General features: G+C 33.7%; 1 pseudogene; it reads left to right on the forward strand.

Moving 5' to 3' along the window:
* Positions 1 to 12,689, forward strand: part of LOC140867633 (transmembrane emp24 domain-containing protein p24beta2-like) — a 67,588-nt pseudogene that overhangs the window by 21,469 nt on the left and 33,430 nt on the right.

Consider the following 12,689-nt stretch of genomic DNA (forward strand, 5'->3'; position numbering starts at 1 on the left):
GCCTATTATCTGCAAGTTTCTGTTGCATATCTGCATCAGATTCTTCCTCAAAGACAGCAGAAGTAGGAACATGTTTGGAAAAAACCAAAACAAAAGACAATCTGATTAGCACAGAAAGAAGACAATTAAGCTTAAATATAATCAAAGCGAGAGAATGTACGAAGGCAATTTGATTACTGCAAAGACCTATTAAGCATAAGAATGATCAAATCAATGAGTAATATGTGCTTAAAAGAAATCCATTGTACAGTAAAAAGAAATTCACAATCAACCATTCACCTTCTAACAAACTCATCCAGAAACACTTACCAACGAAAATTCTTATGGGTAAAAATTTTCAAATCGAGGAAATAAAATCCCACCAGATTATAAAAAATAATCCGAGATTGAAAGCAATACAAAATTTCCATAAATAACTCCACATCGGCTCAACTCCACTAAATCATTGTCAATCACAAAAATTCAATTTTTAGTAAATAGAGTATTTCACCAAATTTTGTTTGTTTAGAATGTCAAACCCTGAACAGAAAATATTCACAATTCTGAATTCATATGCATGTCTTATTTTATGCCTAAAACAGAATGTAACATAAAAATAAAATGCAACCACATACACATGATATGTTCACAAGTGTAGTGTTGCCTCTCGTGTTAACAACATCATCAACAACACCATAGTTTTTCAAATAGTATTTGAAACTTACACACTTGATTACCCTTTATTTCAAAAAATTCCCAGAAGTGGTAGCCTGCACACTAAAAGAACAGTCTTCATTGGACTCAATTAGGTAGCTTTTTCCATTTTCTTTCGATTATTGATAAAGTTTGTACATATGACATTGGTCATCAAACTTATTAAAAAGCTGAACACTGAATTTGCAAAACCACCTTTCACATGGGACAAGAACATGGAATACACGTACATCCCTCAACTACTTAGTGGTTTAGTCAGAGTTTGATTTGCAAGGTCCAGTGTGTTTCAATAAAAATTTTCTACAAAAAAACTTGGCGTTAGTCGAATCATTGCAACACAGATTAAAACACTACACATCACAAAGTGTATGCAGAATGCCTAAAATACTAAATATGCATGAAAATAAAAACAACAGTGTTGTCTATGGTGTTGGAACACCGAGGAAAACATCAATAAATGGATATAATGCACACATGCTGAGAGAATTCCCATGATTGAAGAATCTCTAGAAATCTAAAATTTTTTTGAATATAACTGCCAGTTGGTTATTAGTTCCAACAAAATCCATTCGGATCACACATTTTTCTACCAAATCTCGAATAAAGTGACGTCGAATGTCAATGGGTTTTGTGAGAGAGTGTTGAATTGGGTTTTTTGAAATGTCAATCGCACTCAAATTATCACAATAAAAAATGAGGGTTTCACTCTTAAAACCATAATCTTCAATCATTTGGTTCATCCAAAGAAGTTGTGAACAACAACTTCCGGCTGCCACATATTCAGATTCAGCAGTCGAAAGTGACACACAATTTTGCTTACGATTATACCATGAAACCAAATTATTACCCAGATAAAAACATCCACCCGTAGTACTCTTTCTATCATTAACATCATCAGCCCAATCATCATCACTAAAACCTACAAGGTTAGAGTTGGTTTCCCTCGTATACCACAATCCCAAATCCAATGTACCTAAAACATATTTCAAAATTCTCATAACAGCTTTTAAATGGGTTACCTTTGGATCAGATTGATACCTAGCACATAAACACATACTGAACATGATATCAGGACGACTAGCAGTCAAATACAAAAGACTCCTTATCATGCTGCGATACATGGTGTTGTCAACACCAGCCGCAACACAGTCTTTTCCCAAATTTTCACTCGAGCCCATTGGAGTTTTCATGTTCTTAACATTCTCTTTGCAAAACCTTTTCACCAAATTCTTTGCATACTTACTTTGACACAGAAAAATACCATCACTTGATTGCTTAACTTGCAATCCAAGAAAGTAAGTTAATTCTCCTACCATGCTCATTTCAAACTTAGAATACATGCATTCAACAAAACTATCAACATGCTTTTGAGAAAAAACACCAAAGATAATGTCATCCACATAAACTTGACAAATAAGAATTTCACCATTGACTTTTTGAATAAAAAGGATTTTGTCAACATCACTTCGTTTGAAGCCAATTTCAAGCAAATACTCGGTCAACCTACCATACCAAGCTCGTGGAGCTTGCTTCAAGCCATAGAGTGCCTTCTTCAATTTGTAAACATGATCCAAGTGGTGTGGATTCTCAAAGCCTTTGGGTTTCTTTACATACACTTTCTCATTTAAAATACCATTCAAAAACGCACTCTTCACATCCATTTGGTAAAGTTTTATACCCATATGACATGCAATAGCTAACAATAGTCAAACTGAATCAATGTGGGCAACAAGAGCGAATGTCTCATCAAAATCAACCCCCTCAACCTGCGTATACCCTTGAGCAACCAACCTTGCTTTGTTCCTAATGATGTTTCCTGATTCATCGGTTTTATTTTTGAAAACACATTTTGTACCAATGACATTACCATGATCAGGAGGTGGAACTAAAAACCAAACATCATTTTGGACAAATTGTTCAAGTTCTTCATGCATGACATTTACCCAAAATTCATCATTCAAAGCATCTTTGACATTTTTAGGTTCAATATTGGAGATAAAACAAGAATGCATTACATGTGAGTACACAAAACTCATTCATACTAACTCAACCATCTTGCGGTAGTCAACTTTGTCCTTAGCTCGGGTTTGTCTTGTTCCATGAACATCTCCAATAATTTGTGATGATGGATGATTATTTTGTATCTTGCTTGGAATGCCTTTTTCAGTAATGACCTCAGTTTCCTCATTATTTTGAGAATTTTCTTCATGAGCAGTTTCTGGAGGAACTAGTGTTGTGTTTGGTGTTTTAACATCCGGGACAACACTGTGTTCTTCGAGGGAAATTTCCAGCATGCCTTCAATATCATCTTCAGCTGTTTTTCCTTTGAGATCTGCACCATCATAAAAAACAACATTAATAGATTCCATAATTGTTCTGGTCTTAAGGTTATACATCCTACATGCATGACTATTCAAAGCATATCCAAGAAACAAACATTTTTCACTTTTGGAATCAAATTTGGCTAGGTGATCTCTTTCATTCAAAACAAAACAAATACAGCCAAAAACATGAAAGAATTTAAGGTTTGGCATCTTTCCCATGTGAATCTCATAGGAAGTCATAGTAGAACCACTCCTTAAGTATCCGACAAGCTGTATCGACGACTTCTGCCCAAAATCTTTTTGAGATATTCTTTGAGCTCAGCATCACCCTAGCCATCTCCTACAACGTCATATTCTTTCTTTTGGCTATGCCATTTTGTTGAGGAGTCTTTGGGGCAGAAAACTCATGTGATATGCCTTTCTTATCACTCAAATATGAAAATGAATAGCTCTCAAATTCTTTAACATGGTCGGTCCTGATCCTTCCAACCTTCAAGTTATGCAGGTTAGTAATCTTTGTGAGTAAATTCTTAAAAACATAAAAAATATCCGACTTCACTCTAATGAATCTTACATTTGTAAAACGTGAGAAGTCATCAACACACACACAATAATACTTCGTACCTCCATAGCTTTCCAATTCAGTAGGACCCATTAAATCCATGTGCAAAATTTCAAGGAACCTTGTTGTCCCAAAGTGTTGTAACACGAGGTGCAACACAAGAGTTTTCTTACCTATTTGGCATGCACCACAAACATATGGAACTTTAGAATTCAAAATAGGCATACCTCGAACAGCTTCATACTTACACAGATTTTTCAATGTCTTCAAAATTACATGACACATATTTTGGTGCCATAAATCAAGATCATTCACTTTCATGTGTTTGTAGGCAAGTTCCTCTCCAATTTGGTAGTAATCTGCTGATCTTGTACCTATCAAAACATATATGTTAGCATTATCAAAAACTTCACAAGTATTTTTATCAAACTTGACATGAAAATCATCATCACACAATTGACTAATGGATATCAAGTTTGAGTTTAGTCCCTCGACATGTAGCACATTATGAAGCTTTGAAAATCCTTCCACGTTCAGTGTTCCTTTGCCAACAATCCTTCCTTTTGCACCACCTCCGTAAGTCACTTTACCACATTTTTGTTCAATACAGTTCATGAGATGTTCTTTCTAACCTGTCATGTGGCGTGAGCTTCCACTATGAAAGTACCAGTGACCTGCAATGTTAGTTTTCAAGGAAGTATAAACAACAAAATATTGAAATTCAAACTTTGATACCCAAATTTTCTTTGCTGTGGGTCTGTTTTTGTTGGTGTTGCGCCTGGTGTTGTGCAACACGGGGGGCAAAATCAGCTTTGACTTCCAATACATGCAGTCATTCCTGGCCTTGAAACAAAAAGACCTGATGTGATCTGGTTTGAAACAGTAATGACAGATAAAATGGCGCTTCCATTTCTTTGGCTTTTGAGGAGGAACACGCTCTTTTGATGGAGAATTCTTGAATGGCGGAGCGACAGTGGATGTGCTAGAAGTATTGCTACTTTCTTTCACAAACACAGTTGGTTTTAATGATTCTCCAACTTCAAACACTCTGTTTTCTAACCCTAGACCAGCCTTGCCATCTTTACCCATTATAAAATCAAGCTTGTATGTACTTGAATTAAACTTAGCAAGTTTTAGAGTTACCTTTTCAAGCTCCCCCTTATCCTTGCAGAATTCAAGATTTTTCTTACCTAGAATCACTTCAAGCTTGGCCATGGCAGACTTCAAATCAGAGTTTTCTTTATAGAGAGTTGTGTTCAACTTGTTCCGTTTGATCCGATCAGCATACAACTCCTTATAAAGTTTTTGTGCACACTCTAGAGTTATATCATCATTGACAGCTTCTTGATCACCAAAATTACCAAGAGTAGATGTATTCAAGCAAACTGATTTTTCACTGGTGTTGCGGCCTGGTGTTGCAACACCGGAGGCAACACCCAATGGGTTGACTTAAAAACATCTCTTTTCTTTCAACAATGTAGCCAGGGAGGTATGATCTTCTTCATCATTCTGTTCTCGATCTCTGTCAGAGTCATCATCACTCAATGAAAAATTCATACCTTTGTGGAATCGATTTTCACATTCAATTGCATAGTGTCCATATCCATTGCATTCCCTGCATTGCACATAATCAAAATTCTTGGTATTAGATTCATAATTAAAAACATACCTTGGTCGAGATGGTTCTCGAGTAGGTGACACCCTCAACAGATTTTCAGGAGCAGGAAAACTAGGGTGCTTAGATTTTTGTCCATCTTTCTGTTTGTTTCTTCTCTTCAAATAATCTTCAAACTTCTGGGTGATCAAATAAATTGAATCTTCACATAAATCTGACATATTGACTTCCAGTGGTCGGAATCTAACGTCAACAACCGGCACGTCCATGATAAACCTACAAAACAAAAATAACCAGAATCTCTCTTAGTAAAGTCAAGAGTTGGCTTTGATGCCACTTGACAGAAATCGTATTGTAATTGTAGGTTAAAATAAAGAGTCAGTGTTGTCCGCAGTGTTACAACACTAATGACAACATAGTGCAGCGGAAAATAAATACGAAAAATAAACAAAAATAAATAACACAAGAAGTTATTTTGCACGAGTATAAAAACTCGTGCGGGTGCCTTAGGGCTAAATATCACTAGAAAACGTAAGATCAGTCTTACAAAGAAATACTAGTGATTTTACGAAAAATCAATAAATCCTAAATTTCTCAACTTGAGAAATCAAACTTGCATCCTAAATAATCAGAATATAAAACAAATCAGATGCAACTCCCGTAGCCTAAATTTGAAGAGACAATAAAAGTCTTCGAACAACACAGTTCCCACAGTGTTGTCTCTGATGTCTTCAACACGAACGGCAGCACGGGAACAAGCAACAACGATGGTTGCAAAACTTTTTCAGAATCTTCGAATTCTTCTATGTAATTTTTTCTGAAAGCTCTCTGAATTCTCCTCTGAATTTCTCGTTAGTTTGTGCGCGGAAATCCTTTACTTATAAATGAGAGTCCAAGCATGAAAAAGATTTCCTTGTAGAGTCCTACACAAATAAAGAAATAAGTCTTTGTTAGGAATAAAACTCTTTTAAATATATCTTTATAATATTTAATAACCATGATACACATAAATTTCTTATCAAGATAATATTTAATCTAGGCAAATATCTATCTCAATATTTTTGATAATAACACATAAATATTCAACCTATCATATCATATCTTGATAATATTTTATAAACATAAATCCCTTAATTTCCTAATCTAGATATAATATTCATTCTAATTAAAAATTTATCCTAGTCAATCTCGAGATCATAGAATATTTAACCATATCATATCAAATCTATTGTCTGGAAGGCAAAATTCAATATTATAATTAACATGCTTAAGGAAAATAATTTCAAGGAATTAAAATTCCTTTCACCAAGTAACTCTGTCGATTCATTATCTCTTATAATCTCCAATGTACGAAGTAAATTTTGGTTTAAACCATTGAATCGTAAACAACGCCTAGTTGCTAGGATTTATGATCCCAAATTTGACTATCGAAAGCCATATTAGATGAGAAAGATAAACATAAGAACACACAAGGTACAACGGTTTACAATTGATGTAAGAGTTACATACACTATGATCGCTGTAAATTTCAACTATAATGAAACCAAGAAAACACAAAGAATTTCTTACAAGAATCTGTCCCTCTCAGAACTATTTTCATGTGACTCTCTACCTCTTTCTGTATGTAAAATCCTCTATAAAATTAGAGGCTACCTATAAATATAAAGAGTACTAGAGTTAAATTAATATCTGTAAAATACCTTAAATATACTTAATTAATAAATATCTCACTTGGAGACTAATACACCACCATTGACCATTGCCACCTACGTACATTAGCAGCGACTTCTCACCACTTCTTAGTGGAGAAGTCAAACTGAAGTTGCACAAGACTCCAGTTTCTCAACTATCACAGTCTTTGTCAACATATAAACTGGATTACAATTTTCTTCAATCTTCTCAAAAGCTAGAATATCATCCTCCAATTTTTATCTTATAAAGTGATATCAAATTTATATATATTTTTTTCCTCAAGATAAACATGATTCTTTGCCAAATAAATCGTACTCACACTGTCACAATATAACACACTCTTTTCATTCTATTGACCCAACCATTTAAGAAAATATTTCAACAAAATCATCCCTTTTCAGTATAGGACATCTTTATTTCTAATAATTATTATTATCACAAGAATTTGTTTTGAAGAGCCCAGATTCTTCATCACAAACTCTTTAGAAACTTTATTTTTCAACTTATCAATGTCTTGTCCGCTAGTTCCAACAATAAACATATTATCAACATAGAGTAGTAAAATGATATAAAAGATGAGTTTATTGCATCAAACCCCCCTGTGAATTATTAAAAATACACACTTCTACGTTGATAAATTTTAATAGGCACCCTAACTCTTAAACTTTTGTAATAGTTGCACGTTTAACCCTTGTCACGACGAGTTATTGAGCACGCGTTGTTATGGCACCTAATCAACCATTTTTTTATAAATAATATTTGGTCTATGATACAATATTAGATTTATAGTACGAAAATATCTTTTTTTATTGTAGTATTTTTCATATTTACTCAAATATATCACGTGTATTTGTGAAGAAAAATCATGTATTCTGATGTAGGTGATGTATTTGAGTAGATAAAAAAATATTACAATAATAGAAGATCATTTTCGTATCATAATCCTAATATTATAAAAATAATGGCTATTTTGACGCAAAAACAACGCGTCTTTAACAAAATCGTTGCAGCAAGGGTTAAACGTGCAACTATTACAAAGTTAAAGGGTGGGATGCTTATTAAAATTTTTACAGGGGAGAAATGTGTATTTTAGATATTTCACAAGGGGTTTGGTGCAATAAACTCTATAAAAGATACCAAACCTTTTGATGTAACAACAGTGATGTGTTTAACATCTAAAAAAAATCATTACTTCTCATAAAATTTTCAAACCTATAACACCACTTTCTAGGTGCCTATTTCAAGTCATACAAACACTTTTAAAGTTTACAAACCATCTTCTCCTTTTTTTTATTATTAAAACCATGCAGATGCTAATTTCTTTATACAAATTACCATGATGAAATTCTATTTTTACATCCTTACGCTGAAGATTGATAAAGATTTTCTTGCACCAATAACTCAAGAATATTTTATTGAACATGTTTATTTTAATCCCCGGAGAGAAAATATCAATGTGATCAACTTTTATTTTTTTTCATGAAAACCTTTCCCCACCAATACTACATTATAATTCTTGTTACCGTCGTGCTCTTCTTTTCGTAAACCCATTAATTATGCAATTATTTCTTCCCATGTGGTAACTCTGCTAACTTTTATGTTTGATTAGACATCAAAGAATCTATCTCATCAAGCATGACCAACTCGCACTTGATTGATTCATCAACCTACATTGTCTCCTAATAATTTTCTGGTTCACCTCTATCAATCAACAAAATATATTTGAGAGATGGAGAGAATCTCACCGGTGTCCTTGACACTTTACAACATCTCCTTAATTCTGACGCATGAGTGGGTTCTAGGGCTACATTCTCTTTCTCCATCCAAATTAAAATTTTCTCATTAATTAGAGCATCTTTTTGTAAATCATTCACTGGAAAATATTTCAAATGGATTTTCTTTCAGGATTTTTACTTCAGAATTATCATTTTTTGGATATTTATGTAATCTGTCTTTGTACAACCTGCTCAATGAAAAACATCACTACTCCTAATAATTTTTTGATTTTTGTCATCCCAGAAACTGTAATCAAACACGGTATCACCGTATCCAATAAAGAAATATTTCTTAGACTTAGGATCAGGTTTACTTCCAATAGAATCATCAATGTGATTATAAGAGAGGCAACCAAAAGCTTTCAGAAAAGAATAATTTACCTATTTGTTTCCGCAAAATTCATTTGGTATTTGAGCCACTCAAGACCCCTATTAATCAAATAAGTTGACGTACTAATTGTATCAACCTAAAATGCCTTAAGAAATCCTGCATGAATCTGCATGCTCCTTTCATACTCATTCAAAGTCCTATTCATCCTTTCGGCCACACCATTTTGTCGAAGATTTCCAGGAAATTTTTCATCATCTTGATCTCATTCTCAGCACTCTAATGTTTAAATTCATCAGCTATGTATTCACACCTATTATCATATTAAAGGCGCTTAACTTTTAAATTTGTCTCATTTGCTACCGTCACTTTACACTTATTAAAGTATCAAATATATTAGATTTATTTTTAGAAATTTTACCCATACCTTCATCCTGATAGAATCATTTATGAATGTCACTTAGTGGTTAGATCCTCCAAAAAAATTCAGTGTTGAATGCCCTCAAACATTAGTATTCAACAACTCTAGTTTTCCTTCTATAATATCTTTCTTAGATGTAGAGAAACAAAATTTTTTTGCTTTTCAAGAACACAACTTTACATAAAAGAAGATCGACATATTTCAATTCTGGTATTTTACCATTCGACACAAGCATTTTTCATCCTTTTTACACTCACATGTCCGATTTTGCAATGCCATAAATCTGGCTTGACATAGATATCATTAACAACAATCATATCTCTACAATTGAATTAAAGTCATGTAAAGATTTCCGGTAGTATATGCATGTGTAACAACTATATAACTATTTTTAATCTTTCACGAACTACCACAAAAATGTAACATTATATCTAGTTGTTTCACCGAAATTATATTTTCATCAATTTTGGTATATGTCTCAACTTTTTTATTTTTCACACTCCCGTTTGACATCTTGAAATTAATATATCTGATACCTACAATATCCAAAGGCTCTCCATTAGTCAACTATACTTTTCCATAATTTTTAGTAACATAATTTTTCATAATTTCATGACTGAGTAGTCACATAAAATGACGCATCTGAATCCAAAACCCAAGTATCAACCTGACTTAAACGGAAAAAATTAGTGCATCCTAAATCTCATTCGTTGCCATATTTATAGGATTGTCCTTGTATGTATTTCTTTGGTGTCACACAAGTCTTTTTCACATGACATTGTCCCTCAGACTTTCAGCAATCCAAATTTCTACAAATATGTAATTAATTCTACAATTACTTGATTGTGATATGTATTTTCTCCAATTAGAACTCATATTACTTCATCTGCCATTGCATTCAATATTAGGCAGAATTGATGTCATAATTTCACCAGAATCAATTTTGCGGGCCTCTTCTACAATAATTATACCTTTGACATCTTTAAATTTTAATTTTTTACTGCCAATATAATTACCAACTGCAGATCACATTAGTCCCTAACTGTTTGGTAGAGACGCCAAAAGTATCAAGGCACAAACCTCATCATAAAAATAATTTCAACAGAAGAAAATTGATTGATAATTGTGTTAAACTCATTTAAATGTGCTATCATAGAAGCCCCTTCAATTACATTCACATTAAAAAAATTTCGTGTGAAATACCTTATTATTTGTGAAAGGCTTCTAGTACATATCTGAAAAAACCTTCAATGAACCTGAAGTCGATTCATCCTTTTTCAAATTATGATCCACGTTCTTCGATGTTGTTAATAAAATAACACCCAAAAATTTTCTATCAAGGAGATTACACATGACGCTCGGGCTGACAAGAGGACGGGGAGTGATCGTCGGTGCCAAGAGCTTGCACAGACAGTGAGCGGCTCTTGGAAGACTTTTAGGTGAAGGGAGACATGAATGAATCGATCCCGTACCAGAATGAGAGGAATTTTGATAATGTGTAGGTATGGGACTGCACAGTTGAGGAGGTTTAAAAGATTTGATAGGTACTCCTCATATCAAGAAGGTGCGTCTTATTTTCGAAAGTCCACCACATAAGAACTCCAAAATTAAGTATGATTGATTTGGGGCAATTATAGGATGGGTGACCCTCTAGGATGTTTTCCAGGGTGTGTTTGAGTGAGGATATAATCACGCTGAAAAGACTCATCTTGATACAGGAGGACAATCGTCGAAACTGAGGCGTTACATTACATTCGTCATCTAACAAATTTTTTGATCTCTTCCCTGCAACTGGTTGATGGATCTTTTTAAGATATAGATATTTCTCGATTTTCATCCTCCGGAAGCGTAATCACTGCCATCAAAATTTTTCAATCTCATGTGCCAAACCTTTTTCACTAGTCATCACTTTCAAATTCAACCCGACACTATAATATCAATTGTTAAGATTTATGATCCCAGATTTGATTATCGAAGGTGATAAAAGATGACGAAAGATAAGAACAAAAACACACAAGATTTATTATTCATTCTCGATGTGAAAGTTGCGTCCACTTTCTACTTCAAAATTTCACTTTAATGAAACAAAGAAATAAAATAATTTTTTAAAAAGAATATGTCCTCTTTCAGAACTATTTTATTGTCACACACACACACACACACACACACTCTCTCTCTCTCTCTCTCTCTCCTCCTCCTCTCTCTCTCTCTCTATATATATATATACATATATATATATAGAGTTCTTTTATGGTGCCTAACACTATATGCCCACTTCATGCCCATCATATACAATAGATGAGTTGACTTGTACATGGTGGGCATGAAGTGGGCATATAGTGTTGGACATCATAAAAGAACTATATATATATATAGACTTGATCCCCCGCACCCTAGGGTGCGGGGAATCCGTGCACACCCGTGCTCAAATCAACTTCGATTGACTTGAAATTTTTATGGTAGGATCGTCTCAAAAATACGAATCCAACGATATATCATATGACACAAATTTCAATCTCGGTGGCCGAAATCGTGAAAATGGCCGAAAATAGGATTAAATGTGCAATTTCCGGTCATCTTAACGATTTCGGCCACCGAATTTGCAATTTGTGTCATATGATATATCGTTGGATTTGTATTTTTGAGACGATCCAACCATAAAAATTTCAAATCAATCGGAGTTGATTTGAGCACGGGTGTGCATGGATTCCCTGCACCCTAGGGTGCGGGGTATATATATATATATATATATGTCAAGTCCTCTATACAATAACGATTACCAATATGTATATATAGTATTAGAGATACATCAATATATGTAAAACACCTAAAATACACTTTTATAAATAAATAATTAGCCTCCACACATATATTAACTCTATTAATATCGCATCATGATCTCATAGATACAAACGGATAGTATCTTCAAGACCTCTAGTTATAGTTAGCGTGCAATCGGTCTATCTCCATCGGATCTTTGGTGAATATGAATCTAATAACTATGCATACATTATAAAGTCTCATAACACATGTATGAGGCTAAAGGAGATATTTTATCTTATATATGTATAAAATATTTTCTGGCCAGAGACTCCTTAGGTTATTCACTTAATAGAACACATATGATATCCAAACACACATGCTAGAGAAAAATCCCCATCTATCATGCACAAGCTCTTACTTTATTTTTAACATCACCGAATTTTCCACCTTGTTACCCTCTCAGAGATGAAAACAAGCCATGGTATTGTGGTTTTCTAGTAGGGTCATAGGGTGTAT

This window comes from Henckelia pumila, chromosome 4, assembly GCF_033568475.1.
Source record: "Henckelia pumila isolate YLH828 chromosome 4, ASM3356847v2, whole genome shotgun sequence".
NCBI lineage: Eukaryota > Viridiplantae > Streptophyta > Magnoliopsida > Lamiales > Gesneriaceae > Henckelia > Henckelia pumila.